At 38.5% G+C, this 25,629-nt stretch overlaps 1 non-coding gene across 1 annotated transcript; it reads right to left on the bottom strand.

Annotated features, from left to right (window-relative positions):
• Positions 1 to 20,206: 20,206 nt before the first annotated feature.
• TRNAK-CUU (transfer RNA lysine (anticodon CUU)) lies at positions 20,207 to 20,279 on the bottom strand. The gene has a single exon. It is a non-coding gene; the product is annotated as a tRNA-Lys (tRNA).
• Positions 20,280 to 25,629: the final 5,350 nt, after the last annotated feature.

Genomic DNA, 25,629 nt, shown 5'->3' with positions numbered 1-25,629 from the left:
GTCCATTCATCCATATGTGCTAGATAGAGAAAGATGATTAAACGTCAAAAAGATCTATAGGGTATTCCTCCATTTTACAGATGACCGGATAGAGTGAGACCGACAATTCTCTTTTCCTTTTTTGTTTGCCTCGACGAACGAGAATGGTTTATGCTGTCGGTCCATGAGGGTTGACTCCTAGATGGCGAGCCGATACACTTTTCGACAATGTAAGTACGAGCATTCCTAAAATGGATTGTTGCAGCTTTAGAAAGAATGATTAAGCACTAATGCTGTCGACCGGGAAATCTCGTTGCTAGGATCTGTAATCAAGACAAGTTTGTTACTTTCATTGCTTTTCAGATAATTGTTTCGACAAGCTACATACGAAATGAAATGGATAGCACCAGTAAGAGCAGAAGTGTTAGGGCAGACCTGTAATTTCAACTCGTCGAAAAGTTTGGTTTTAAAAAAAAAACTGGGCAACTGTTCATCAACTGAATCGAGTAACAAATATTCTCGGACGGAACAAGTCTGGCTCTAAAACATCTGCTATGGCATTGTTGGAAGTGAAAAATCGTTAGATAATGTCTGGCATGTTGATCTTGTATACAAATTACAACGATATGGTCCTTCCAATATTCGCCAGCTAGTTCGATTCGTGGCTGCTTTCCTCCAGTTTCTAGAACATCCCACACATCCTAGATCCTGTTCCACTTGGTATAACCACTTACCTTTACGTCCTTACCTTACGGCTTTGGCAATATCTTATTCTATTATCATCAGGTGGATTAACAACGTCCTTGAGAGCTCAATTTTGGCATGGGGATACATTGTGCTTCAGAGCATCTATTGGCCAAATTTGATTGCCCTAAGACTTTGTAAGGTATTGCCGAAGCCGACATTTCCCCTATACAAATTCATGGTTACAGATCGTTATAGATGAACTGGCAGGGTTTATTGAAAAAATTAAATCGAATGGATTTATTGAAACAAAATAATCTAAAATATAAAACCTTCTAGATACATCACCATCACCTCGTAAGCATGTTTTCTCCCCAATAAAATTCAAAGAACTTCTGCTTTTTCGGATGTTTATGAAGTTCCCTGAAATCTTGGCTACTGGTTGATTATCGATATAATTTTGAGCTTGATTGAAGAAATCTGTATAAAGTTTGAGCAGTTGAGGTACGAATGTCGCTGGCGGGAGACAACGTGCAATTCGTGCGAGAGTACAATCTTACACCAGATGGAACCTTGGAAAATACAGGAAAATTAAGCTTTTCATCCGGGAGAAATTCCCTCCGGAGTTGAGCCTCGACATGTACACCAGGTGTACGAGGTGTTTACATGAACGTGAAAAGGGAGATTCCCTCCTAACTGCATTTCCTCAATCGGAAGGGGAATATATGCTACGACGGGAATAAGGATAAATGCTTCCTTTGTTTGATGGAGGTGTCCGAACTAATTCCTGCCCCAAACGGAAGACCCGGAAAAGTAACACCAGGACGAGGAAAAGCAGCAGCACAACGGAAAGCAAAGCAACAGCAGTACGTAAGTTGATGTTGTGGCTGAAGGTGCGACTTTGGATAACAACGACCAGGAAACGGAGGAGTATAATGAGGTTTATAAGAAGGCTCTAGCATTATGGAAGATACAATAAAGTAGAGAGGAGTAAGAACAGAGGATGCAGGAAAGAAGAAAATTTCGAGCACGGTCGAAAACCGCAAACAAGTCGCCGCTTTTGTGGTGTTTAAATCTGTGCTTATTTGCTAGCGCTAGCATACTAGTTTCATGCAAATCGGAGGAGGTTGAGTCTGTAATTCTATTTTTTTTTATTTTTGCTATTTGGTCTGGAAATCTTCAAGAGCATATAAAAAACCCTGTGTTGACTACCATTGAGCAAAATTTTTGCTCACATAGATTATAACTTGCATGTGTAGTCGCGAGAAATTGACGGCTAAAGTCATTGTTTACAATAACAATTTTGCCCTTTTGAAATGTTGGCACTGAAATGATCAACGCTGTTCAGAGTATTTTGGTTCATCTCCTTTGAAAAATGATTTCAAGAAAAATATTTCTTCAATACTTCTTCAGAGATTTATGAATACCAATACTTGCATAAATTTGAAGAATCAGAGTAGATTCGCTTATGAATAAAAGTACAGGGTGGCCACTGGATTTAGGAACTTAAATTTCCGGTCTAATGGTTGTCTACCATTTTCCCGGTTTCATGGAAACATTTTTTTTTCTCAGTTCGGAACATAAACCCACTGCGGTCAGTAATTCAATCTGTTGTGGTCGTATTACCCCATCACTATTGATGAAGAGTAAAGGGTGTATTCGATAAAAATGTCACACAAATTAACAGCTGTAACTTTTAAACTATTATACCAAATGCAGAGCTGTTACAAGATTTTCATAATTTGATCTGCGAAATTCGCGATTTCTCAAAAGAAATCCGCGACTTCAAATACTAATCCACGACACATAAAAGACTGTTTTCATTGCTCACATATTATTTGTATTACTACTACATGGCATTCCAAATTTATTGCTTATAACTTTTGGCCAGTTTTCAGCATAGTGTTCTTTGAAACACTTTCAAATTTTGATTGAGAGCATTCTATGCCTGTACCATCCAATGAAGTCAAGAAATTTTCCAACCCGAAATCCTATAAAAAACAATGCATCATCTTCATTTATTTATGTTCCTGGTAGTATACACTCTTAGTGCTTAGTAAACATAATAATAATTATACTTCAAGAATGTTATAAAATGATTAGCTAGAATTAAGAGATGCAACAGTCTTTCAAGTATTGGCTTCACGTGCAAACCATCGTTCATTTGGTGAGTTCGTTCCAGTTTATTTGTTTACTTGTTTCGATACCATCTATCAGTTTTCTACAATTTTGTCTTGGACATCTTTTCGAAGAGCCACGTTCATGCTGTAATTTGTCGAGCGCACAATTTTCACACGTTGAGATCGAGTAGGAACGGCAAGAGAGTCATCCAAGTGCTTTTGTTTATTGTGTGTCGCCAAGTCGGTGGCCTCTCGTTAAGTAAGTACTACATCAACATTTCCTTCCCTATCCCTAGTTATGGTAAAGATGGGCGTGGCCGGGAATAGCGATAGTCATGCTTCTGTTACTCTTGTTTAGATTGGAACCAATGTTTACTCCCCAGCATTATTCCTGAAAGTAGTCTAACTGAGAATTTCAGAAGAGACGTGAGTGTCGCTAGTATCCAATCTACGAAGTATATCATAACAACGCTAACGCTATAATAATTATTATACTTCAAGACGTTGCAATTTCAAAAAAGATATGCCAAGAAGAGGCAAATTTCTAAAATTGCTCAAACTTGATTCAAATTCTGTAAACCAAGCTCAAAATTATACTTGACCAACCATTAGTCATGATTTAAGAAAAGTTCATGTACATCCGAAAAAGTTACAGAACATTTTTGGTGAGACGAGCTTAAGAATTTTCTCAAAGTGGGTCATAATCACCTAAAGTTTGAGAACTGCTGTCATAGGAAGCATGCACTAAGTAAGTTACGTGAAATTAGAGAAAGAACTAATTCCCCTCTCCCTTCATTATGTTTTTCCTATGCATAAATGGCATTGGCTTCGAAAGCTCTTAATTAAGAACTATAAAAATGCTCACAGATAAGCTGAGGGTGTGATGACCGTAACAACCTAGAAGAAAAAGAAGAAAATGATAATCCTGTTGATTTGAAGGGAAAATGTTAGACAAATCATAAAATTTCATAATCCTGCTCTTAATGTTAAAGCTACAAACCACACACAGTTAACCGTGGAAGCAATTCATGGTGACAAAAACAAATCGCACCTAAGCCGCTCTAGTTAGCTAGTCTCGCACTCTAGCCAGCCATTGAATCCACCCAAAAAAGGAACTGTGGTAATTACCAAGAATCTGCCAACATTTCCCAACAATTACCATTGGAACGGATAATTATCATCGCTTGACTAGCGTAAGACAGCCATTTTCAGCCATGACTGTGTGCAGATAAAATACCCGTAACTCGATCACCGCCCATAAATGGCGCTGCCGAACGCGCTTCGGATTCTTATTAATTACAACATTTCGTCACCCGCGAGCAGCACGAATACTTTGTAACGCAACGCTCAGTATCGATTACATGTTCTGTGTTTTTCCTAATATGCTACCAAAAAGTCAAATCACTCCCACCCTGTCACTATGTTGGAAGCATTCACCGCACCACCACCCCCTTGAGCTACCCGGGGTTTGATTTATTGGCCGAACCAGATCCCAATTAGATTGTTCATATATTTACGCTTTCAATTTAGCATCGCGCGCAAAAAAGCGGCCTCAGAAGCAGCAGCAGCACGCCCGCCAGGGGGGCCCAACCCCATCCATCCTTGCTGTAGGATGCCGCCATCGTCGTTAAGTGAGCGCGCGCACGTTAGTAAGATGAAATTGCAGCCTCCTTCGGGGCAAAGTATAGATTTTACATAAATATCCCACCAACCATCGCCATTACCGCCGAGGACCGGTTGCCGATCAGCCCCAAAGAGCGCACCTCCGAGAATGTCGAAAAGTGTTTCTATTGAGCCATAATAAATATTTCACAAAGCGTCAGCCGGAGCCTACCGGATCGGTGCTGCGGTGCCGTTGTGTTTGATGCAACAATGTTGCAGTTGCACTTGGACCAGTCACCACCAACCAGTCAGTGGTAGTGCGGCTCCTACCCAGTTCAAAGCTATAATCAACCATTAGATTTTGCCATCGACGCAGCAAATGCGAAAGAGAGACTTGGCTCTGGAGGACTATTTCAATAATTTTGCGAAAGTGAATCGTCGTCACCGTCCGTTGTGGATGGTTTGGCTCACCGACAAACCGACATGAATGATCATACAAATTGCAAGGAAATTTCTGAAAGCACAAAACTGACATCTGCCGCCGTGTTCGTGGAAAATATTTATCCTAGCCACGAACACGCGTACAAAATTTATGAGTTGGTTCGTGTCTAATCTATTTCGGACAAATTATTTTTATCTAGATAAAACATTTCTATGGTTTTGACAGATGGGATCGCTGCACATTTGAATCGGCCGTTATGGATTCTCGATCAAGAGTTAAATTTAAGTTTCATGTCGGTTTGTCGGTGGTGGCCTTTTAAAGTGTACACTAGGGTGCGTCAAGTTTGTACGGAGGATCGCAAGCACTGCTCCTAACTCCCAACAACAACTTTTTTTTTTCTTTGATTTGTTTTCCGTTGCGTTCATGTTGATCTTCGTCAAGCTTCGTCTACAATTTGGACTTCTACATCAACACATGTCAGGCAGCCATCAGGTTCAATTGGCTAATCTTGGTGAGTTCGCTCCATTTTGTAAATTTTTATCTTTTCAAATCAGTAACGTTGAGAGATCACCTTTTTGTGGTGCGTCTGGTATAAGATCTTCCACCGAACCCTACTCGTTACAACTTCAAACTAGGGAATCAGGATATTCCAGTAATCAAAGGATCACATTTTAGTCCTTGTTACTTTTTATGACTTGCTAATAGTGACATGACTCGGGTAGTGACCACCGCGCCGTTATGCATTTCTATATTGTATATTTCAAATCAAAAATATTGTTTATGTTCATAGATGTCGCATAATCCTTTTCCCTTTGACCTCCTTTTCCTTTCCCTCTTCTCTTTTCCGAAAGCGAATAATGGTGCTATAGCCATAAGCCATAAAAGGCTAGGACAAGAGTTAGTGCTCATGCCCCAACCATCAGAAGAAAATGGAGCATCACTTAACTTTTCTAGCTTTGATGCTTCCAACGACCAACCAATCATATAATTAACAAAATCGGAACGTACGAAACGAGATGTCCACGTTTCATCCATTTATTGAATTCTGAAGCATCATGTTTAAATTTTCGATCTAAACAGGCCCGTTGTTTTCTGAATCATCTTGCCCCTTAAATGTGCTAAATGTGACGCATCTTCGATGGGAAACATATATCAAATAGACAAGAAAAATCATTTTCCAGGATGCTTTCAAGAACTTGCTGTGTTGGTGTTAGATTAGATTAGATTAGAGATTTGTTTTCCGTTGCTTCCGTACTGAGTACCAATGCTACCGACAGCATAAGCGGCAGTCACGCTTACCACTACACCACCGGCTTTAACTGCTTGAAACTTGCCCAATGCTATCCGCCATACATACTGGACCCACCCTAGTGTACACGCTTGAACGAACTGCAACGCGCAGGGCATAGAGGTATCAATGATGCACAAATGCTCTGCTCGTTGGAGCATTAGCGATGCAGTTGTGGTGCTTTATTGCAAGATGTGGACTGCTGAGTGGAGATGTTGCAATGTCGCCTTAAATACTCCGCATATCATTCTGCTTCATGCAAGAGTAGCCAATTTTATTAACACTCCGATACGGTGGGTAAAAAGCTTCACGCCTACTACGAAGCCTCCGAAAAACGGGTAACGGCATGTTTGCAATGACATAGCTAAGCTATTTCTAGATTTTTTTTTCAAAAATTGTGGTACAACTTGAATTCCTAGGGTCTGTAGATTATTTTGCTTGTGAATAGATTGATGATAGGGCGTCTACTTTTTTTTTAACGCGAAGAGAATCGTACACGTTTTTTTAGGTTTGTTTATGGCTCTTGCAAAGGTGTCCAGCCATTTGGCCGAATGCCGTTTGGCTGAATACTTGAAAAGAGATTTATAATTTTTGAACACTAAAGGGTGTAGCACATCAAATTGCATCACAGAAAAAACGCTGTTGAAAATTACCCATCACCCAATTCTCTTGAAAATTTGGGTAGAAGTAGTTTTTTTTTTCTTTTTTTCCTTTGGTTTGTTTTTTCCGTCGATCTTGTTTTCCGTGCTGAGCACCAATGCTACCGACGTGCCAGGAAGGCAGCTCCCACACCTGGACCCTACCTATCGACCCATCAACTCATGAACCGGGGACCAACGGCTTTACTTCCCATCCGAAGGAATCAGAGATGTTATGCCTCAGAACATATCCCGGCGGCGCCGACTGGGATTGAACCCAGGCCTGCTGGGGTGAGAGGTTATCACGCTTACCACTACACCACCGGCGCCGTTGGGTAGAAGCAGTTGAGAGTGTATTGTTTACACTGTATTTTTATCGCTGTCAGTTTTTCGAAAGTTGGAAAAACATGGCGTCACCCGAAAGCAACGTCGCGAATTGATTTTGCACAAGCACCTGGGAAATCCTCAACTCTCACATAGGGAAATCGGAAAACAACTCGGAATCTTGCAGTCAACGGTGAGTTGTGTGATTAAACGTAACTACGAAACTCTGAGCATCGAACGGAAGGAGAAATGCGGTCAGAATGGATGTTCTATTAGTTATCAGGATCACAAGCGTGTCGTGAAAGCGTTTAAGCGCAAACCCAATGCTTCGGTCAGGGATGTGGCCAAAAAGTTGAATCTGTCCAAGTCTTTCGTTCAGAGAGCCAAGGACCGGGAGGGACTACATACGTACAAAGTGCAGAAAGATCCAAATCGTGACGAACGGCAAAATACGGTGGAAAGTCATGGGCCCGGAAACTGTACACCCAGATGCTGACGAAGCCTCATTGTCTCATCATGGGTGATAAGACTTACGTCAAGACGGACTTCCGGCAGCTTCCAGGGCTTCTGTTCTTCACCGTTCAGCACAAGTTTTATGTTCCGGAGTCCGGAGGAAGTAAGGAAGCAGAAACTTTCAAAATTTGCCAAGAAATACATGATTTGGCATGATTTTGCACATGAGACAAACGGAATACGCCGTTCGTGACTACCAGGACTGTAAACGGGGAGATCTAGCTCAAGGAGTGTCGAGGGCCCTACGATCTTCTGGCCGGATCTAGCTTTGTGCCACTATTCAAATGTTGTCCTGGAGTGGTACGAAGCCAACGGAGTCATTTTCGTACCCAAGGACATGAACCCGCTCCCAACGCACCGGAACTAAGGCCCATCGAAAAATACTACACGCAAACCAAAAATCTATTACAATGAATGTTAGTTCCATTTCCTATCATCCTCTGTTCATGAACATCGCAGCGAATGTTAGAAGTTGACCTTGCAGGCGATGTAATGGTTTTTTGCCTTTTTTATTTCGTGTTGTCTGTGCTTTCACCTACACAAGCAAGCATTTGCCTTGATTTTTATGTATAACATGGTAGAACGACGCACACCCTTGCCTCGAATCTCTCCAGCAGAAAAAGCATACGAAGTCGAGTGTGAGAGGAAATGAGCGCTTCTTGTTTGCTTTTAGGCTTTTAAGCATGGAGAGAGCAGTGAAGAAAGCACAGGTCTGATAATCGCAACGATCGTTGTTCGAGTCCAGTCGACAACCTTTTTCCTATTTTTTTTCGACATAATTAATTTACCTCACTAATACACTCTACATTTTTCGGTCTCCAATTTTCTTGCATTGGACCGCAGCTAGGTATATCGCATCCTCGGTTCATGCGGTCTCCACTTACATCCTCTGATGATGAATCCCACATAATTGTAAGCGAATCTTACATCCACCGGTTGGGTGTAGGCTATTATGAAGTAGGCACTACGGAAGCATCCCAAGGAGGTCAAATCTGAGGAAGACATGAAGAAAAAGTGGGTTTCCGTACAGAAGAAGCTGCAGCCAGATATTGTACAGAGCCTAATGAGTGGAGTTAAGCGTAAGGTGCGAGCGTACGGTTATGGTTTTAAAGTTGAATGAAATAAATATGCCAAAAGCTCACTTATGGGTTATATTTTATTGTCTGAAAGTTTGAAAAGGATCGGTTAACTATGTAATTTTCAACAGCGTTTTAAGGGGTTACGCCCACCTGCAAGACCGATAAAAAGCGAAAGTTTGGATTTTTTTTTTCTCGAAAACGACGCAACATATTGAAAATCGGTTTTCTGCCGTTTATTGAACACACATTAAATGGTACATTTATCAGTCGATGCTGTAAAAACGAGGTCCTGGTGCCCCGCACGGCTGCTCCCCGTGGACGATGTTCTAAAAAACGCTTTTTGCGGTGCCAACTGCGGTTTGTGTTGTAATCATCTGAAATAAAAAAAAACCATGCCAAATCGTTAAGCATGTGTTAAACTAGTCCTTGATCGTTCGGTTTTTTTTTTAATTTTTTTTTTGAACCTTGCAAAGTTAAAGTGCCGATTTTTGATCCTTAAAATTTGTCTTTGATCGGCTGTAAAAAATCGAAATTAAATGATAGACGAAATCCGAACGATCGTGGACTGCACAAAATAGTACTGAACAGAAATCAAAACGAATCGGACGAATCGAATGTATACATTTCGAGAAATTTTTGACACCGGTTTTGAAAATATGATTCCGAGATAATCGCGTTTAAAGTTTCAAGTTGGGTTTAGTCCACTATAAGTGAATATTTTTGTACGTCGCATAACTTTCACAATTTTCATCGGATCAACTTGATCTTTTGAGGAAATATTCTTGATTTTATATACTTTCGATTAGGACAATAAAAAAACGATTTTTTTAAAGTTTGCAGGTAGGCGTAACCCCTTAACCGTGATGCAATTTGATGTGTGACACCCTTTACTAGATTCCTAAATGGCAGCGATCCATAGCTGAAATTCACTACACTATCCACCCAATCGAAAATCTGGACCCCGTTAATCCGGAAAATGCTGGATTAAAAAATATAACCACGCGTTTAAATACAATGTGCTGTAAGTTTTCAGTGTTATGCTGTAAGCATGCTGTCTATTTGTTTTGATTTTTAGTATAGACTGCCGGATTAACTTGTCAAATCCCGATAATCTGACCATGATTTTGTTGGATGATACTGTATAATAAAGTCAAATAATGAAAAACGTTGAAGATTGTACTTATTCATTTCTCGATTGCATTTTCGAAGGGACTTCCGGAGAGCTTTGAGATTTGAGCGTTGTTGCTTTGGATAGAAGCTCAGTCTCGCAGACAGACTATACCAAATGATAGAGGCATCATGCCTCTACCTATTTGTGTTGTTAGTTTTTTAAGATGGGCTTTGGTTCACGAGGGATCGTTGATTAACGTGTTTGTTTGCTGAGGCGATTGCGTCCTGGTCTCAGAGTTCTCCGGACGTGTCTGCTGTAACGTGCCAGTGCGGTGTTGCTCCCAGTACTGATGAGACCCCCGTCTCCAAGCCTCAGGGTCGGCACACGCTCGTGATAATTCCGCGAACCAAGAAAACACTCAAAGTTCACTCAAGACCAACTCCCACTTTATTCGCTTTGATGACACTCACTTCACGGACGGTCTCCCACTTCCTTAGATGTCTACTCCTACCTTGTGCTAGCACTACTCTTCTTTTGTCTTCGGGGCCCCTTATCCTGCCACTGCCGTCGTAGACGTTCCTCTCCTTCCTCTGGTACCGCATCACCTTCTTGGGCCAGGGGTGGACGCCTCTACCTGTCCCGTACGCCCCTCGAGTATGGTGACGGACTCGAGGTTTCAACGAACCACAAGGGTAAGTTGGCTTGCCTGGATTGGTGGCGCACACTGTAGCTGAGGGATCAGGTTCTCGAGCTGCGATTCGGACACACTACCGGTGATTGGCGTGGTCGACTCCGGAAAAATACGTTGAGTACGCAAATGTTACGGTAAAACCACGATTAATCTCACCAATCTTGGGTGCAACACTTGCTGGCGCCGCTACCAGGTAGGGGAAAATTTTCCCTATCTGATGGTGGTGTTGGCATGCGTGGGCGGGATGCCGGTTGCGCCGGATCGGGGATCGGATGCATTGTTTGCGGGATCGGATACGTCCCTTCGGGGGAACAATCGAGATTTATTTTCATCATTCCCATTTGTCAGAGGGATGACCTCGATCGCATGAAGCATGTTCCTCGGGGTTTTCACGGTTAGGTGTCTACGAATAATCCATTATGATTTTTTCATGTTGAAGCATGATTCGTTAAGAAAATAAATGTCTCGATCGAAGTCACGGCGGGTCGTGTTTGATTGTAGGGTTTGGTGGTTTTGACGACGAAATATGAAGGAGAAAACAGTCGTTTTAAAACGCAATAGAGTTCGCTCGAGATAGCTTAAAATATTTGCAATATTTGTACGCTGGTAAAGCGTCAAGCGTGAAGTAAGGGGCACGGTAGCTAAAAAATTTGAATGTTTTATGGATTATGTTCCCGTCTTAGGCCACGGCCGGAGTCCAATTCAAGAGAATCTTATTAATTTTTAATAACGTCACGTAAGAGAAGAATTTAATAAAGGCATAAGCGCTTTTTCATAGCTTTTTTGTCTCCAGGTTTAAAAGATCATTGGTAGTAGAGGTTTATTCTTGTGTAAAGGGCACCACCGTGGAGTTTGAGTTTGAATAAATCCCAGGTTCTATTATGTTATTATTATACATTCAATGATAAATATTTAAAACAGGTTCAAAACAACTCGAAAAAGCAACGCAACATTGTTTGATTTTCTCTAATGTATGTTTAACGTTTATATGACAGAGCAATTAACCATTTTATTTCATTATTTTTTTTTTTTCATTCCGCATCGTGCTCTCTTGCCGTGCGGATCTATTTGCTTTCTTCTGAAGGGAGTGTTACTACTACCTAAAGCTACAACAAATTTTTCAGTGCTCAACCTGTAAAATTTCTACCTTTTTCAACTCTTATTCCTCTTCGATCCTTGTTTGGACCCTACCCGAGGTAATCCTTCTTGGATATCGATTTGGAAAATTCCTCTTCGATCGTTCAGATTATTATAGTAATCTGATTGGAAGTCGATTTGGATAAAAATTTACTGCCGTCATGGCGCCTAAACGCAAAAGAAAGGGGCAAACTCTTGATCCCCCTTTTGATGAAATTAATTTGAGTAATCAATATGATTTGCTCACGGATGATGAGAATGATCGATCATCCAAGAAAAAATCTAGTAAACTTTCCCGGCGTAATGCCAAGAAGGAAAATATTCCCCCTATTGTTATAACCACTTCCGATTTCCATGCTCTTCGCATGGAACTTTTGAATTTCGTGAAAGTTAAATTTTCACTACAAATTGGACGTCGGGGTGAATGCCGTCTATTGGCTGAAACCTTGGACGGATTTAAATGTCTTCTCAAGTATCTTACTGAGAAGCAGCATAAATTTTTTACTTACGACACCAAAACTGAACGTGTGTTCAAGGTTGTCATGAAAGGACTGCCCAGTGGTGAATCCCTGGATCAGATCAAAGATGAACTGGCTAAATTACTACAATACGAACTCAATTTTTGCAGATGAGCAGTTTGGATTTCGCCATGGGCATTCAACTACTCATCAACTCTTTAGGCCATCGCATCGTTCGGACATTTTGAACCGTTTGTCTGTGATTTGGGTTGTTTTCCAGGAAACGTCCCGAAAATCCTGTGAAGGAAAGCGAATATCGGAAAACAAATTCCGTCCGATTGTAGCCAAAGATTTTGTTTTCCTAGTGGTGTAAAATTTGGGTGGAAAAGTGCATTCAACTTCAAGTGGTGTGCTTTTTCCGGGAAAGTGGCATTTCCACCCAAAGAGAATATGCACGTGGGATTTTTGATACTACTGGCTATTTCTCCCGTCAGTGTATATGTGCGCGCAAGGAAATGCAATCTTGCACCTATGTTTTCCCGGAAATTTCCCAAGAAAGTATACCATATTTTTATACCAAAACATTCTGTAGACTATGCACAATATGATGGTATACATAAACATATGATTCTCGAAAATTTGTAGCATGGTTTTTCAATTTCCAAACCATGCGACAAACATTCTCGCTGTAAATTCGTCACGGACATAGTAAAGAAGCAATCAGCAATTACGCATTTGTTTTACCACGTTGCCACATTTTCTTGTTCCTTTGCTACCAGATCACATGTTCGTAGGTCCACGTGTCCTTTTTCGCTAGTTCGCTCATCATATCAAATTGATCAGGAGTTCTTCCGAAATGTCAAAAATTATATCGAAGACCTACGACGGATCGGAAATTGATATTGAGATCTCCATATATTCTTTCATCATATCAAACTGAACAGGAGTTCTTCAAAATCTTATCTTATCTATCGAATACCTACGACTTATCGGGAATTGAAATCGAATCCTGCATATTCCCTCATCACATCAAATTGATCATTAATTCTTCCGAATAATCAGAAATTATTTTTAAAACGTATGACTAATCCTAAATTGAAAATGAGTTATCCATATATTCCATCAACACATTAAATTGATCAGAAATCCTTCTGTTGACATTCGGGCAGTTAGAATATATTTCAAAATACAAGGTTGGTCAGAAATTCTCTAAAACTATCAGAAGTTATATGGAAACCCTTCGATTGACTGGAAATTGAAATCAAATTCTCAATTAATTCCTTGATCATATCATATTGATCAGGAATCATTCCGAATAATAAGAAATTACATCGGAAATTGAAATCGAGTTCTCTATATGTTCCCTCATCACATCAAATTGATCAGGATTTCTTCCAAATTATCTGAATTAATATCGAACACGTATGACTAATTGGAAATTGAATTTTTTTTTATATATATCTTTATTAAGGAGACAAATTGAAATTGAGTTCTCCATATATTCCATCAACATATCAAATTAATGAGAAATCCTTCTAAAGATCTTCGGGCAGTTCGAATGTTTTTCAAAATACAAGGATGATCAGGAATTATTTCGAAATTCTACCGAATTATCAGAAGTTGTATGGAAACCTGGACTGATTGGAAATTGAAATCGATTTCACCATAATGTGTACCCTATGTACCCTCAGAAATTATATTGAAGGTCTTCGACTAGTAGAACAATTGCAACCGAGTTTCCATATATATCTCAATCAAATCAGGTTGATCAGGAATTCTTTCGAATTATCAGAAATTATTAAAAAAAAAACTATTTCTGACCAGAAATTGAAATCGAGTTCTCCTTATTCCATGACCATATTAAATTGACCAGGAATTCTTCCGAATTATCATACATTATATCAAAGGCCTACGACTGATCGTAAATCCTAATCGAGTTTTCCATATATTCCTTTATCATATCAAAGTGATCAGGAATTCTTCCGAATTATCATATATTATACCGAAGGCCTTCGATTAAAAGAAGAATTGAAATTGAGCTCTCCATATATATCCTTTTTCCATAAAATTGAACAGAAATTGTTTTGGACATTTTTGGTTAGTAAGAATGTATTTACAAAATGTAATAATGATCAAAATATAAGGATCTCAGGAATAATATCGAAGACCTTCAAATGACCAAAAATTGAATGTACATCGTTTGAATAACATCCCACCATAAAAGAATGATCAGGAATTATTCCAAATTCTCCCATCATATATATTTTTTTTCGAATCATCAGAAATTATAAAGAAGCCATACGGCTGATCAGAAAAATTTCTTACGAAACACTTTTTATTGTAATTCTGGTTTATTGTAAGAATTTCAATCACATGAATAGTGCATCGCAATTTCATAAAAAAAATAATTAGGAAGTCATTATCCAATCTTAATCTAAAGAATTTGAGCGTGTGTGGGTGAAAACAAATATAGCAGGTGAAACTTTTATATTCGCCACAGTTTATGATTGTAATATTTCTATTGAAATATTCTTCCAAATAGCCGAATAAATATATGGTATCTCAATTTCCTCCTGAAATTAAAACTCATATCTATGGCATTTTATGTAATGCTAAGCTAAGCTAACTGCAGAAGGATATAAATCGTCCTCTAATCTATGGGAGCTCTTCGAAATCGCCGTGAAGTCATGGATTCCTTTGCAACATAGCGGGAGAGATCTTTCCTTTATTGTTCTCTTAATATTCATTCCATTATTATAAGACTTATTATATGCTGGTTATGGGACGGTCCAACCAGGGCACCCGATTGAAGCGATTTGGATGGGGAGATTGGAATTGCCAAATTCCTGTCAGAACAGATCGTGAATTGAAGGAAGGCTCTTCTTCCCCACTCATTGGGACATCCCCTCGTGCGATGGCATGTACATTACCGGGTTGTAGGATTTTATTGTTGGAAGGAGATTCTCTTTGATCCCGCGGACTAAGCGTAAGTGGCTCTGCTTACAGGTCCGCCCTCCGTTTTTGGCCCTTGATACAATGGTAAATTGGATACAATCAGGTGTTGTACTTGATCAAGTTGTACGAGGTGGACAGTCCACTGCACAGTGGTCCAGAATGCAGATTTAGCTGGAATGATATGTTTTGAGCCTGAAATTGAAACTTTAGACTAAAAGTCTCTTCTACAAAGTTGTTCCTTATAGTTAGGCCCTCATTTTTATGACAATGAATTCTAGGGTGGTTCCTATTATCATTAAAATCAAAAATCTAACTTTTTTGTTTGAATAAATTAAGCTATATATTCTTGGGCAAAGTTATAGCTGAGCTAATTTCAAGCAACTTTGTTGAAAATAACTTTTTTGTATCTCTTAAATTGGCCGATTTAGAGCTATTTTATTGAATTGAGTTAGGGTAGCTCTTAAAAAAAACAGTTTTTTTGCTCTATTTTTCTTATTTCGAATTTCTCAGCAAATGTGTTTTGAGATAACTTTTAGATATTAAAAAGACGCAAATTTTTGCTGCACAAAGCTTGTCAATATCTTTCGTCGATCAAGAGTTATTGACGTTTTTATACTAAAAATATGCACTTTTCAAATGTTAATATCTCTGGTTGGGGCAAACAAAAAAAAAGTTTATTGGCAGCATTTGAAAGAGCGTATGTTATTCTCAATAATATGAAAAAAATGGAGGTATGTTATTTTTTAAACTCGTATAAAATCAATTTGAATTAATTCATATTTTTTACTATATTTGAGTATATCTTTTTTATTAGAAGAGATACAGGCAACAAATTCAGCAATAAAACATTCGTCTTAAAGAGTTTTAAAAATCTCTAGGAGATGACTTTCATGATAAATTTCAAATAAAAAAGTTATTGGCAAAAGATGGATTTCATAGGACCACTCTAATGACAAATTTATATAAAATTAGATAGTACATTTGTTTCAATATTTGGACATTAAGTGTCTTCAAAGAAGTTTTTGTTCTTAAAAATTCCCTTCTTTTGGTGTTTGCAGACGTCAGGGTGGTCCTCAAATTAGGGAATTTTTAAAACTAACTTTTTTGTTTTACAAAATATAAACATGTGTTGTTCAAAAAGTTGTAGTTAAGTTACTTGCAAGCAACTTTGTCGAAGAATTTTTTTTTTCTATCTCTTAACGTTCTCATTTTAGAGTAATTTTTCGGAGTTGACTTAGGGTGTTCCTGGAAAAAATAGTTTTTTAGCAATAACTTTTTTATTTGAAAATTCTCATGAAAGTTATCTTCTAGAGCATTTTTAAACTCTTTAAGACGAATGTTTTATAGCTGAATTTGTTGCCTGTATCTCTTCTAATAAAAAAGATATACTCAAATATAGTAAAAAATATGAATTAATTCAAATTGATTTTATACGAGTTTAAAAAATAACATACCTCCAATTTTTTCATATTATTGAGAATAACATACGCCCTTTCAAATGCTGCAAAAAAACTTTTTTTTGTTTGCCCCAACCAGAGATATTACCATTTGAAAAATGCATATTTTTAGTATACAAACGTCAATAACTCTTGATCGGCGAAAGGTATTGACAAGCTTTGTACAGCAAAAATTTGCGCCTTTTTAATATCTAAAAGTTATCTCAAGACACCTTTGCTGAGAAATTCGAAATAAGAAAAATAGAGCAAAAAAACTGTTTTTTTAAGAGCCACCCTAACTCAATTCAAGAAAATAGCTCTAAATCGGCCAATTTAAGAGATACAAAAAAGTTCTTTTGAACAAAGTTGCTTGAAATTAGCTCAGCTATAACTTTGCCGAAAAATGTATACCTTAATTTATTCAAACAAAAAAGTTAGATTTTTGATTTTAATGATAATAGGAACCACCCTAGAATTCATTGTCATAAAAATGAGGGCCTAACTATAAGGAACAACTTTGTAGAAGAAACTTTTAGTCTAAAGTTTCAATTTCAGGCTCAAAACATATCATTCCAGCTAAATCTGCATTCTGTACCACTGTGCACTGTCTAATGGTTGTTCCAGCAACAATGAGTGGTTTCCTTTACATACATACACACTTAGAAAAAATCATGTTCAGGTGCTCTGAGACTGACATATACGAGCTTAAATTTTGACATAAAATTGAGTCATAACAGACGCTAAATTCAACTCAATCAAATTTAGTTTTCGTCGAGAAGCACTTAATTTTACATGAAATATTTGTTTACGTCTGATCCTTTATGTCAAAGAAGGATTCCGTCACGTGTAAAATTAGTTATTTTTAAGTGTGTACATGAACAAAAAACGCAGATTAGTAACGGACACCCTGAGAAAAACTCATCATAAATCTAGCAATTTAGACAAGCCCTCCGGCAACTCGGAATATCTCCGGTATCCGGTAAACATGGTCACTTCCATTGCCACACCATAAAATTTGATTAATTTTTCAGTCGAATGTTTCTTGAAGATTAAATATCGAACAATATTCAACGAAGTTACAACTGGTACCCTATAATTCGCACAACCCCTGTATTATACTTATTGTGGGTGCTCTTGGTGGAAATTATTGGGTGGAGAGGGGCAAAAGTGTCGTACCCTCCTAACTTGATGCCTATGATTGTGAGATATGTTCTAATTTTGTGTTTTGGAGATTTCATCCTTCAACGGAAATTCCTGCTGTGAATCAGCGAGGTCCACAAACATTGCTTCAATAATGGTGCCCTGAGAGGAGTACTAGCTTTATCAGGTTGTCGATTAGATTTGGAATTCAGATAATTAACATGTAGAGTTCTATGATTCTTTAATTAAGTTACAAAACCTTCGTACCAATCACTGTCGAATTCAGCTAATAGCCCTCGAAATTGTTTTGAACGAATAAGCCATAAATCTAAAAATCAATTTTCAGTCAACAAATAAACAATTTCTCATAATTAATAAAAAAAACCAAAATGTGCTGCAAACTCATCGCGACCACCAACCCGTGCAAAAGGCGCGTTGATGCGTGAAGGTCATTTCGTTGAAGTCTTGATCGTCGGTAAGGGCCCATCAGTCATAATTCCAAATGTCGTTTTCGCCAACCATGATGATGGCAAGGGGCAGAGGATTTTACCGCCATACTCTTGGCTCATGTCCGTTGTCCATCCGGTCCAGTCCAACTTTGCGGTCCATTAACTCCTCGGTTCTCGGTTGCTTGCTGCAGGGTGTGAGAATTGAGGCGCAAAGCGTCGGATTTCCAAGAAGACTGCTGTTCCTTCGCATTCGCGTGCCATTAAAAATTCATTTATGTTGATTTAATTATTCGAAGTAGTGAAGAATCAATAAGCACAGTCAAGTTGTCCGTTGATCGCCGGTGAAAACCATTTCGGCCAGCATAGGTCAACCACTACTGTCGATATCGGTGACGGCGATCCGGAACGGAATGCCAATGCGCGACGATGACCACGGCTGGATCCGGTTTCAATACAAACAATCCAAAACCATCCGCAAGACAAAGGTTTCCACTGTTTCGTTTGAATCGCGTGACGAATAGTTAATAATTACCTACGGCTCGATTTGCTGCTAAAAATCACTCGAAACGTATAACTTCGATCAGCAATTGCAACATGACATCCAGCAGGTGGACTCTAATTGTGCCGAATTGCAAATTTTTGGCATCTTAAGTCCAAGGTGCAGAATCTACACACGAATCAAAAGCTCGGTGCGAAAATGTCATCAACTTTAGAAACTGGTCCCATCAGAGCTGCTTCCGCGGATATTAGTCTGCTCCAGACCTGTTGATCTTTGAAAACGTGTTATTTAAAGGGTATTAACATTCCGCTGATGTGTTCTTACCATTAGTTGTATTTATTGCTTCGGAGCTATACGGCAAGGCGCCAAGATGATCAATCAATAATGTTTGCTTACGCTCGGATCTATAGGTAGTGTATGTCTTATCTGCAACGATTTTGGGGTGCCTCAAGAAGCATCCGTGATGGTGATTAATGATGTGGGCCTCGGCGAGTTTGGATTGATTTAGACTTGAAAAGTGCGAAATCGTAGATGAGTAATGCATATTAATTCTTCTTCATGAATAATACGTCTCAACTGGAACTGCTATGATCCTCTTGTTCTTTGAGGATTCAATGGAGAGCTTTCTAAGTCTTTACCTTTAGCTATGGAGGCCCACTAATCTGTAAGTTTGTTTTCACAGAGATGCGTTTTGGAAAACCAGTTTATCATGATCCCATCTTAACTCAAACTGGATCTTAAGCATTCCATAATTCGTCATCCTAGAGGATTACATCAATTATTTATGTAACACAAATTGATGGATTGCTTGACGCAACGTTTCGATTCTAACGGTGCGGAAACTCCACTGAAAGAGCAATCACGGTGTGTTGGTCGGCAGTCTTTTAGCTTTCAATTTCAACCACAATGGCTGAATTGCTGGTTGCGGTATTCTACTACTATTTCTACCGGCTGCTACTGCAGCAAGAACCTACCTTGGTCGTTGGAAGTGAGCAGGTGAACGATTTTTCACCACACTTTGGTCCGTAGGCCGAATCGCAGCCAGTTACCACCGCCATCAACCCAATCATTATCGCACAGTGGAATTCCTTCACAGATACCTATCGTTTTCACGCTCTCTATAATTTAGTCATTTATAAATGTTGCAAAGTACTAAATTTGCATCATACACACCGCTCAATAAATGGCTGAATGAAATGTCGCAAGCCGCGGCCGCGTCAAAACGAACGGTACACCGCAAAATGCTATACGAATTCCCCTAATTACACGTTCCGATACAATCAATCAATTAATCTTCAATCTTAGATCTGGTTGTCCTGGGGAACCGGAGAGACAGCAGCAACTTATCAAATGATTAATTAACTCACGAGTAAGCATATACCTATTCCCACGTCGTCGTCGTCGTAGTCCTTACGAGATTACAGCATCCCATCGTAGCTCAATACACAACAACGCAATGCCGCGCATCCGCCGACGAAATCCCCATAAATTATGAAAGTACACGACACCGACAACACGAATCAAGCGAGAAGCATGGATGGATGGTACTCGCTAATTAACTCACAAGTAACAAGCAAGTGAGCGCGCAGGCGCAGGTTAATTGATACTGGTTAAGTGTTAAACATTCTTTAATTGGCTAGGGACAACAAAAAAGAGATTCACGCCCAAGGTGGGGCTCGAACCCACGACCCTGAGATTAAGAGTCTCATGCTCTACCGACTGAGCTAGCCGGGCACCTGTACCTTTGATCGCGTTGGTTTGCATGTGATCGCGATTTGAGCATTCCGCTGTTTCTGTAAGTCAGTGAGGGAGGAACCGATCGATCGGATCGGATCGGTGCGATAAGTATGCAAGAATTTGCTGAACGTTCAACACAACCAACCTTTTAAGAATTTTAATATATGCGACCAATATCTTCAATCATCTGGTAGACAGGTAAAGTAAGCGCCCATTAGCAGCTATTACGGCTCAAGGTTATCGTGGTACGGTAGGTGGGTATAGTGAAATCGAATGCGATTGACTCAGACCTATGCACAATTACTAGGAGTCTGCATTTATGAGCAAATAAACGAAAAGGATGAAAGAGAAGCAGATGAAAAATTAATTTGCCTGATTTGAGTCAACCAGGCACTATTATATCTGTTGTAAATGGTGGTCAAAAATGTGTTTTCAGCAGGATTTCACTAACAAACCCGAACAAGAAGTATGGCGTGTTGAAGATTGCGTATTTATTTATTTACTAACCACTGAGATTAGATGAAGTTCCACGCCAAATGAAGAATCGGAAAAACTCAACCTTCTCTGATTTGCATAAAACTTTGCATAATTGTGTGTGTGATGGGCAATCATTTACATTATTACAAAAATTCGACCATTTTGGAAGCTTAAATTTTATTTCTAAAATGGAGGCTTTGTAATTTTTCAATAAATCATATCACGAAAACGTCACTTCTGGACAAAATGACGGCTTAGACGAAGTCTTTCTGGGAAAATTATGAATTTTTTTTTGTAATTTTGAGTAAAAAATCAAAAAAAAAATTAAAGAGTTGTTTCCTAGTATATTCTACAAAGACACCATAGTACAATTAAATAACAATTGCCAAAATACGTTAATTTTTTTTCAGTAGCTCCAACATTAGTTTTACATTAGGAAAGCAGAGAAGAGGGTGAAGGTTGTATCACAGACAAACAGACATATCATTAGCAATTTGTTCATCCAACAAGCATTTACCGGTCAATTTAAAAGCAACGTAGTTGGTAGTACCGCCATTTGACGTTTGACGTTTACACACTACGGCCATCTGTTCAGCGTAGTGCCCACCACAGTGTACTCAACAGGTGGCGGTAGTGTTTTAGTGACGATGTTTTACAGTGAGAAATATTCAATGTGTTATGTCTGTTTGGCTGTGGTTGTATTTTATGATAACGCAACAGGCAGTTGTTTTTCTTATCAGAAGACGGTACGTTCAATTTTCAACAAAATGTTGGTTCATATTTCAGCGAAGTAGGGGAGGAAGGGGTATAACGACCATACGGGGTTTATTTGATTATGTATCGTCAATTAGTGTAGACCGTTTTACAATAGTGCTGTTGCCTTACATGTTATTTTAAGACATACGTTTTATTTGAAATTGTCAATAAATGTAGACTACATATACAAATATCTAAAAAGCAAAATTTGTTTTAAACTCAACGAGATGAAAGCCTAGCAGTTAGTGTTCTCCTTACTGTATCTTTAGACCTCGTTAGATCTATACGCTCACAATAATTATTATACACTCTCATCATTCTATTGATTGGTCCATTTTTTTCCATAAGTCCATTTTTTTCATTATGTGAGGTGACAGTTGAAACGCATTTCGAGTTCTTAACATACGTGATGGTACGTAAAAATTTAAGCTGGCTGATAATTTACGCGTTGTGAGATAATATCATTAACAAAGGAAATCATGGAAATTTCTCTTCAGTCCTCATCGTGCTTTTTGCTGAAGGAGGTGTTACTACTACCTAACGCTACAACAAATTTAAACAGCACTTTTCAGTGCTCAACCTGTAAAATTTCTACCTTGTTGTGTGTGTGTGTGTGTGTGTGTATGTGCATGTGTGTGTGTGTGTGTGTGTGTGTGTGTGTGTGTGTGTGTGTGTGTGTGTGTGTGTGTGTGTGTGTGTGTGTGTGTGTGTGTGTGTGTGTGTGTGTGTGTGTGTGTGTGTGTGTGTGTGTGTATGTGTGTGTGTGTGTGTGTGCGTGTGTGTGTGTGTGTGTGTGTGTGTGTGTCTGTGTGTGTGTGTACAATCTAACCCCCACTGTCCGGCAGTGTTATTATGGAAGAAAACTGCTTTGCATTACCCTTAAATTAAAGCAGGTTTAGTCCGGGAGTTAGAAGGTGTTAGCTCTATTGCAGCTCCAGTGACCCATTTCAGAATGCCTGGTAATTCACGACCACTCCGAGGTCACTTTTACTTACAATAAGCCCCGCATGTTTACTCTACCTTTATCAAATGGATAATGGTATCATAAACACACTTCCAGATTCAAAAAATATTATTTCCAAATCTGGCACGTATATAGTTTTAAAATTTGTTCAACTGTATTAAATCGATTTTAATGGATATTTCTTACCAATTTTGTTTCGAATACCTCTTGATTCATCTGCTGGCAGAACTTACTGTCCCTTACCGGCGACCAACTCGTCTGCCCGCAAAAGCAAAAAAAGGAACTCGGTGATACGGAATTTTCACTGAACATAAAACGCGAATTTACGAATTTCACCACTCCCAACTGCGAAACACGTTTAGAAGCACTTTTGGTACACTTTCGATCAATTTCTTTCGAAAACACAAAAAAAAGTTACAAGCAGCGAGCCAACATCAACACCGATTGTGCCGACTCTTTCACGCACCTTGCAGCGCGCAAATAAACTGAAATTAAAAATTATCACTCGCGATGCCACTAATTTCTGGACCGGGAGAAAATCAAATAACGCAGATTGCGACATCCCTTCTGATGCTTGCAAACATGTTGAATCTGTAAAATTTCTACCTTGTTCAACTCTTATTCCTCTTCGATCCTTGTTTAGACCCTTCCCGAGGTAATCCTTATTGGATATCGATTTGGAAAATTCCTCTTCGATCCTTCAGATTCTTATAGTAATCTGCTTGGAAGTCGATTTGGATAAAAATTTACTGCCGCCATGGCGCCTAAACGCAAAAGAAAGGGGCAAAATCTTGATCCCCCTTCTGATGAAATTAATTTGAGTAATCAATTTGATTTGCTCACGGATGATCCATCATCCAAGAAAAATTCTAGTAAACTTTCCCGGCTTAATGCCAAGACGGAAAAGATTCCCCCTATTGTGATAGCCACTTCCGATTTCCATGCTCTTCGCATGGAACTTTTGAACTTCGTGAAAGTTAAGTTTAAGTTGTCGAAGACATCGAAACTCTATGACTCACATTAAGCGAGGCATTGGGCAATTAGGAAAACTAACCTCTAAAATTGCGTTTTTTCCTTTTTTCACCTATATTCGTCAAATGTATAAGTTACTCTGATAATTATCAAAATGGTTCGACTCATTTAATAAATACCCATTACTTTATATATCATGCCTTATTATAAAGTTATTAACATAAGTGTCTCAAAAAAGTGATGTATAAAAATGTCAATTACTCAAAATATAGCAAAAAGTAGCAGCCAATTTTTTTACAGTGATTAGTGTAGACCTTGCTGGATAAAATATCGACCACAGTTCAACAGGCAACTGCAGGCATTTTCACATAACATCATTTGAATATTGCATATGGTAAATTCTTTAAAATTTGTTGAAATTTTGCTTTGTGTGTAAAACATGATAAGATGTTATTGATGAATACAATAGATGCATTATTAGATTACTAGGAGATTTAAAACTGCTGGTTTAAAATGTCCTTCCTCCAACGTCCTCCATAGTGTCCTTTCGACTTGTTTTACGACTGTATCGTTCCCGAAATTTTCTGAAGTCTTTATTTCTGGCTTCCTGAGCCTCCTCGCTTAACATACCAATTGGAAGCAATGCAATTTGGATTGCTTGCGATCCGTGGATCAAAACTTTATGGACAGAGGCTGACATTGGATACCATTTATAAAGGCTAACATAAAGACGAGCAGTTTCTTCAGCAAAATTTCGAAATGCTGTTATTTTGATCGAAAATCCGGAAGACAACGTACGAAGAATTGTATCGCATCGGTCAATTAATTCTTCATTAATACCAGTTATTGCACTTGTTTGGGTTGTGTTAGTGAAGAATCTGCGTGCTTTTGTGCTTGTGTTTCTGATTGTTTGTAATCTATTCAGATCAATAACATCTTATCATGTTTTACACACAAAGCAAAATTTCAACAGATTTGAAAGAATTTACCATACACACTTAGAAATAACTAATTTTACACGAGACGGAATCAATCTTTGACATAAAGCATGAAAAGTAAACACAAATTTCATGTAAAATTAAGGTCTCCGAGAATGAAAAGTTCGATACTCGGCGAAAACTACGTTTGATTGGCTTGAATTTCGCGTCTATTATGACTCAATTTTATGTCAAATTTCACGCTCGTATATGTCAGTCTCAAAGCATCTAAAATTACATCAATTTTTCTAAGTGTGTATGCAATATTCAAATAATTTTATATGAAAATGCCTGCAGTTGCCTGTTGAACTGTGGTTGTTACTTTACCCAACAGTGATTGTACTGTAAAAAAATTGGCTGCTACTTTTTGCTATATTTTGAGTAATTGACATTTTTATGCATCACTTTTTTGAGACATTTATGTTAATAACTATATAATAAAGCATGGTATATAAAATAATGAGTCAAACAATTTTGTTAATTATCAGAGTATAAAACTTATACATTTGACGTATATAGGTGAAAAAAAGGAAAAAACGCAATTTTAGAGGTTAGTTTTCCTAATTCCCCTATATCTAGCTTAATGTGAGTCATAGAGTTTCAATGTTTTGAACAACATTTCTCAACACTTCAAATTACACAACTTTGCCGTAAAAACCATTCGCCTAGGATGCTCCGTTCAAAAGATAGACTCGAGCGCCACCTATGTGGCGTAAAAATGAACTAATATGAAACATTCAAAAGATGGCGCTTTTAGTATTGAACAACATTGTAGAACATTGTATCGCAATAGAAAGCAAACCAATGGCGCTAGAGGTTTTGGCCACGCGAATGGCTTCGCTGCCCCACTGTGCAGCGGGTAGAAATCAAAATACTAACCAACGTAATTCTAACGGAAATTTTGACAATATTGACTTAGGAAGAATTACTGCCCCTAAAATGGAATTTTTACAGAAATCATTAATTGATATGATTTCTGATATGCTTAAATCCAGGGTTACTTCCACTCACTTGCTATAAAAAAATGTTTTTCGGAATTATGAACTCATGATATAGTATAATGCTAATTAGTACTTGTAACTTACAAGAAGAGGGCATGAAGTATATGTTTGACTCATAAAATCTGTCAATATTGCTTTCAGTGCGTCACAATCAGCGATTTTACGACTCGTGAGCGCTCACTCTAAGTGAACGCTCACGA

This window comes from Ochlerotatus camptorhynchus, unplaced genomic scaffold, assembly GCF_037179485.1.
Source record: "Ochlerotatus camptorhynchus isolate MF236.1 unplaced genomic scaffold, CSIRO-AGI_Acam_v1.1 ptg000132l, whole genome shotgun sequence".
NCBI classification, from domain to species: domain Eukaryota; kingdom Metazoa; phylum Arthropoda; class Insecta; order Diptera; family Culicidae; genus Ochlerotatus; species Ochlerotatus camptorhynchus.
Note: the sequence above shows the minus strand (reverse complement) of the source record. Positions and strands in the feature narration are given on the sequence as shown.